Below are 6883 nucleotides of genomic sequence, written 5' to 3'. Positions count from 1 at the left end.
TTTTTTTGGAACGGACATTTCTGTCGTATTTCTTTTCCATAATTAATTATCCGGTAGTCATAACGAGGTACGATGTAATCATTTGTTCCCTTGTTTAGTTCTAATGCACTTATTTACGCAAACCCCATCATCAGGTTAATGAATCTCATCAGTTATTGAAAAGACGAAGAAAATGTTGGCATCGTAATGCCTACATCTTTGACCCGATTCCGTCAGTGGTTTGAACCCGAGCTAAATGATCGGATCTATAGTTTATGTTTTACAGGTAGGGGTGGGAAAATGGGCCTGCCTTTGATGGTGTTGGGTTTAAAAAACTTTATTATTTGTAAAATTTGACCCAAATTTCGCTGGGTCAGGGCTGGGCTAGCCTTAAGGTTTTTTTGGTTCTTCTAATGTTTATTTTTTCAATTTTTTTGAAAATAAATATATGAAAATAAAAAAAATTAAATTATAAATAAAATTAGCCAATTAAAATGTCGAATTGCTCAAATTCTTAAAACCAAACCAAACAAAAGCTTAATAAATCAAATAGTGTTCTTTAAAATATCAATAAAACAATATCGTCCTGATGCTGGCATGACAAAAATATCAAGATTTTGTTAAGGGTTTTTTTAAATATGTTTACTCTTTTTAATATTTGGGTTCTCTCTCCACATTTTATTAAATATTACAATTACACACACATACATGCATGAATTTAAACGGGCTGTCTCATGACCTGAAAGGGGCAACTCGTTTTTTTTAAAACCCATTCAGACTGGCTTGACTATTCATTGAAGCACCCAACACTCAAGATCAGCCTTCTATTTAAATGGGTAGGCCAAATGAGTTCGGCCTGTTTTCACGGCTCCATTTACAGCTTCTGATAATGATGATGATGATGATAATAATAATAATAAAAGTAAAAGCATAAATTAGTGGGCGTGCATGTACACATGTAGCATGACAAACAGTAAAAAGTAAAAGCACGTTCTTAGCTTGTGAATAAATTTATTCAGGAAAAGAAGGGCGATAATTAGTTGAAGAAACAGAGACGTGGCATCCAATGTTAGCGCTGTTGAATAGTAAAGGACCAGGGTCTCTCCCTTTTTTTTCCTCCCTTCCCTCCACAGTGTCGAGGAGGGCGTTGGCTCCATTGGACGCAACATAGAGTGACGATTGTGCCCTTCCCTGCCAGGAAGCGTTGACAGTTAGTTTTGCCGCACACATCGGAGGGTGGGCTAACTCCTGAGTCGTGCTCCCAATCGGTGGCCCATGCTCCTCGTTCCACCTCCATATCGTAACCGTCATTCCTTTTCTCTACCATCTCTTCTTATTTCATCCCACTCTCTCCCGCTTCTTTCGGAAATTTGTCCCCCCCTCCCCTTCCCTCCGATGCTTCCCTCTGTTGCTTTAATCAGTTGGCGATTCTGGAAACTCTCATTTTGTGTCTAGGCTTCGTCATGAGTTCTGCTGCTGCTGTTGGAAATTCACTCATTTCTGTTACTCCCGATGAGCTCAGATTTCAGTGTATGTACTGTACCCTTCACATTCCTCCCCTCACCCCTCCTCCTTTCTATCCATTACTTTATTTCTTATTTTCGTTTATTAATCGATGGCTTCGCGATGGATATTTCTGCATCCATCGCGTTTTTCCGTGCCTGCGCGTCATTCTTCTGGGATCGTGATGACAATAAGTTTCTTGTCCTTTTTTTTTTTGGGAAGTAACGTTGATGATAATGAGAAATTTAAGAGACTGACAATCAAAATCTGAACCAGAATTTTTTAACGTCATACCCGAGAAACCTTTGGGTGAAAGAACGGAATATGTGAGGTTGTATATTGTTGCTTGAAATGAAATGTCACCGGCCGTTGTTAAATCACACATGAAATTGACATGTAATTCGTTTCCTTCGCTTCTTGGGAACCAAAACAAGGACTTTGAAGTGATTGAAGTGCGCATGACTTTCAAATGACAAACCTGCTGGGTTTATTCTGCCTTTCCCCTGCCATATTAACATATTGAAAATCAGTCGGATATTGTCACGGTTCTATTTGGCATTTTTTTGTGAAAGAAAGTTTAGATGAGTTGAGTCTGGTGACTCACCAAAGCCAAGGCATATATCTTCAGACTTAAAACGCTTTCAAAGGTACTCACATCGAATGGGATTTGATCCCATGACTATGTGGACCAATCTGGTTGGCTGTTCTATTTGGCATTTATCAGTTAGAAATTCAAGCATTACTATTTCTGTTTTCAAGATTGCATGCTAGTTAGGTTATAGGAATCCGGAAAGCAGAATATTTTGATTTGGTAGAGATGTCTTGAGCTATGATTGGAATGCATAGAAGGTTTTGCATGTGAAAAGCTATTAGGGTTACCTTGAAATCTGAATCTTTTCCCTCTATTGTTTCCTTAATTTAGATGTCTGAGTTCTGATTCAGTTATTCCTACGAAATTCATGTAATCAGTTGAGCTGGAGAAGCCATCATTTTGTGAAATTAAAGTTTCGAACAACACAGGACACCACGTTGCTTTTAAGGTACTCGTTAACTGAATAAGCGTGAGCATACTTCTCGTTGCTTGATACACTTCTCTTTAGCTGATTCTCAGTGCATTCTGATCAAATTCTAGGTCAAAACCACTTCACCTAAGAAGTACTTCGTACGGCCAAACACTGGCATTGTGCAACCGGAGGACTCATGTATCATCAGAGGTGAATCCAGATATACATCTAAACAAAGTGCTGTTTGGTTTGACATGCATTTAGACATAATCTGTTCCATATAAGGCATGGAAAGTGAACGTTTATCTTCCACATCGCTGAGAGGAATCTGTAAATAGAAGCTTATTTTGGAGAATGTAATACTCTATTTGTGGTCTTGAGGGTCCCAAAAGACCTGTTTTTTGGCTCATTACTTGTAGGCTTCAAAGAACAACCTTTGATATTCCCCCCGAGTTGGCCTTCGGTGTATTATTTTCTTACAATTCTCTCCTTTTGTTTCAGTTTGGCTTAAAAAATATCTTGTATACAATTTGCTTTTGAATTCTTATCATGCTGCGGTATTAGCATCTATCATTTTTTATTTTTTATTTTTTGTTGGGGGTTTTACAGTCACACTCCATGTCCAGCATGAATATCCTACCGAGGTGCAACGGAAAGACAAGTTTCTCTTACAGAGTACAGTAGTGAATCCTAATACTAAGGTTGATGAGCTTTCGTCAGATATTGTAAGAAAGCCAACACTGTCTTTGTCTCAAAAGATCAGTTTCCTAAAGGAGAACTCTATCACCAACGCTTTAGTTTGGCATGCAGTTTAATAAGGATAGTGGAAAGTCAACAATAGAGGAATGCAGACTAAGAGTTGTATTTCTCTGCCCTAACTCAGCTCAAGGAAATTTGGAAGATGAAGCATTGAAGAGGTCCATACAAGATCTTGATTCTGATTCTGTGAGTCTTATATTTTTTCTTCCCTCCTTTCTGAAACCTTCATTGCCGTTTTATGCTTCATTTATTTGGTCATTCCTTGCATTTACCCGGATGTTGCATCTCAATCTCATTTATCAAACCGGAATGCACTTAGGCTGGTCGCCCTTTAGAAAGGCAAAACAAATTCAAATTTCCAATGACTTAAGCCAGGGAAATGAGAATATGCAGATTTCTATTGATGACTTGACCAAAGAGCAGCAAATAATTAAATCAGTTTGGACGTCACATTCAATTCTTGAGTTTTGTGAGGACTTTTGTTCCATCATATGAATGCATAGACCACTAATGCAGAAGTTGCATTATAGGATTTGACTACGCATGTTGAATAGAAAGGGAAAAGAAAAGCCATAGTGTGGGGGCAGTAAAATCTGTGAGGAATTTCCCACTGCGAAATTTTTCACAGCAAAACTACATCTGCCTCTGTTGTATTTCTTCCCCTATCAGGGTAGAACTAGAATCAGGCTACCAGTGGTTCCTCTATCTTTTATTTACTTTCGATCTTTCTTTCTTTCTTTGTTTTTTTTTTTGTGTTCCAGTTTTTAATCACAACGAATCACTACCAAATTATGCTATTTAAGTTTGTAGTCACTTGTCATAAAATGGTGGGAATTATAGTAAACTCTTGCCTGCATTATGGTATATAATGCCTCCATGATCAAATTCAAGGCAGGCTTATCATTGTTGTACGTTAGCCAATTATTTTCTTAAGCTATTTTTTACGATTCAATTTTCTTTGAATGAAGAGTCAGGCTTTACAGCGCCTGAAAGAAGAAAGAGATGCTGCTAATAGACAAACGATGCAACTGCGACAGGAACTGGTAATTATGAACTTGTTATCTCACGTTACTCCTTTGTCAAGGGGGTTTTGTTTAGCTTAGATTTAGAAATATACTTCGAAGTTCCAATATTTGTCTGACATGACTGAACATCTAGTTATGAATATAATTTACAACTTCAAGTATCATTGGTGCTCTCCTCCCTTGAGAAAAATGCAAGAAAAAGGAAAAGAAGAACAGAGGAATACTGAAAGAGTTCCTCCTATCATTCATTCATACCCTAGGAGGCACAAACGTACCAGGAGAAGGGGATATGTGAAGAATCGGTCTTTGGAAATAGTTTTCAAATAGTAGTTATGGATTAGATAGTTATGAAATCTGTCTAGATGTCAAGTAATTGTTGATTTATTATCCAAGTCTCAAGTATTTATTTATTTTAGAATAGGTGTCTAATACCTAGAAGGTAGTTAGTAGCTTGTGTGCAGATTATCCTGGTTGAAATGGAAGCATAAGTAAGTGCAATATGTTATGAAGTGTGATGAATTATTTAGAAACTTCCTTCAGAGATTCCCCATGACTTAGTTGATTTATGAAGTCAGATATTGGTTTCATAAATTAACAAGGAATTCCTTCCTATTCCCTCATTTCTTACTTCATCAATCCTTCATAATACTCGGCTCTAGAATATTTGGACCCTTCGAATCGAATGCTGGAAGATCCGGATCTTTTATTACACAACAACGGCACAGAGGACCCAGGTTGCTTTTGACCATTGTAGACAGTTTAATTTCTCATCGTAAAAACATGTCCTCGTTTCCTGTATGCTGGTAGAATGAAAATGTATTGACATTTAGGGAGATATAAAGGCATGACAGGAAAGTTTGCTAGGAAACGGTGCAGATAGAGGGCTTATTGATCAGGTTTATGGTTTAAACTTTAAAGAGAAACTGATTGAATGAGAAATGTTCAGTTCTAGTTGGGGTGCTGGATATTTTTTCTTTACTATAATTTGTTGTTGTCCATGTTTAGTTTACGCCTGTAGTTTGAAACCCAAGATGCATAATATACTGTGTAGTTGGCCGGTGCAAATTTAACCAATCCATCTGTTTTGTTGATGTGCAGGACATGATGAAAAGGCGAAAAATTCGTGGAAGTGATCAGGGCTTTTCCTTCGGCTTTGCCATTTCGTGGGTCTTATTGGAACTTTGCTTGGCTTGCTTTTGAAACTTTCCTTGTCCTAGGCTTCTGCAGGCTGATTTTGTTGGGATGTTTGCCCGCACAGCTTACCCTCTTCACTGTAAAGTTCCACGTTATGTTGAACGCAACATTATCACTAGAATGCTCTCTCTGTGGTTATATATTTCTTGTTATTGTCACTGTACTTTAAGAAGAGGGATAGACACAGGAGGTGCATCAGCTGTAAAGAAGAGAAATACATAATCATGCCGCTGCAGCAGAGAATTAAAGCCTCCCTCAATACAATTAATTTTCCATTTCAATTGAAAGCAATAGTCATACTTTGTTATTGTTTTTAAGACAGCCCACGTTTCTACCTATAACTCATAGGACAAATTCATCGTTAAAAGGCTTTTATCAAACAATTATCAATAAAAGTTGAGGGCGTTGTTTTCAGATGATTTCCTTCTGGGTTCCCTCCTTTCTGAAGAAAGGGCATAACTCCAATTCCCTCATTGCTGGGTCACTTCATCACTCGGTAGAAGTTTAGGTGCAAGTTATAGGTCTAGCCTCCTCCTAGGGTGTGATCCCCCCAGTTTTCTCCCGTTTTAATCCCAAGACATCAAAGCATCTGAAACTAAAGAGGAAGCATCAAAAGTCTCAAATCAGCACTCTAATATCAAAAGAAGAGGGTTTGAGAGAGAGAACTCGGCTTTAATATTTCTTGTCATTTTTGTTATTGGCATTCCACCGCTTTATCTTGAAGGTATCTTGACTCTAATTACACCAAGGCCCTTGGCATTGGGCTAGGTTAAAATGAAAGACCAGTTCCCAGATTTGTCCAGTTTGAGATTTTTCCTCTTTTAACCTCTTTTTGCACGTACCTTTTAAAGCATCTTTTAGTAAACGAATTCATCTATAAAAATGCCATTGGAGCTAATTTTATTTATTAATAACCAAGTAAGGCAACTTGACCACGGTACCACAAAAAAAAATTATTTATCAATATGTTACACTTTTAAAAATATTTTCTTAAATACTATAAATTAAAAAACTCAATTTGAAGCATATCGAGTTTCAAATTTTTTTAAACATAAAAGTACAGAAACCAATCTCTGCTAGACCAAGTTCAATACTTGTACTTACTTAAAAAAATTAATGTGACAAGCATAATAAGCTGGGCATATAGCATACCACTATCCTACCCTAACAGATGATTGTATTCCATAATTTTTAAATATGAGAAATGGGTAAGTTTGGCTCATATAGCATACCACTATCCTACCCTAAAAGGCTCAAGCCCATAAGCTCAGTTACCCCAAAATTTATCATTTTCTAAAATTCAATCCTTATTCAAAGGGCTCAAAGCCAAGTTCACAAGCCTGCTTTTATCATTTTTAATTTTTAAAATTAAGATTTTTAATTATAATATTTCATAGTTTTTAAAAATACAAGTTATAA

General features: G+C 37.0%; 1 pseudogene; it reads left to right on the top strand.

Moving 5' to 3' along the window:
- The first annotated feature begins 1113 nt into the window (after window positions 1-1113).
- Window positions 1114-5781, top strand: LOC129300117 (vesicle-associated protein 2-1-like; annotated as a pseudogene).
- Window positions 5782-6883: the final 1102 nt, after the last annotated feature.

Source organism: Prosopis cineraria, unplaced genomic scaffold (genome assembly GCF_029017545.1).
Source record: "Prosopis cineraria cultivar Desert tree isolate PC_DT_omini unplaced genomic scaffold, ASM2901754v1 PC1437, whole genome shotgun sequence".
NCBI classification, from domain to species: domain Eukaryota; kingdom Viridiplantae; phylum Streptophyta; class Magnoliopsida; order Fabales; family Fabaceae; genus Prosopis; species Prosopis cineraria.
This window is presented reverse-complemented; position numbering and strand designations above follow the sequence as displayed.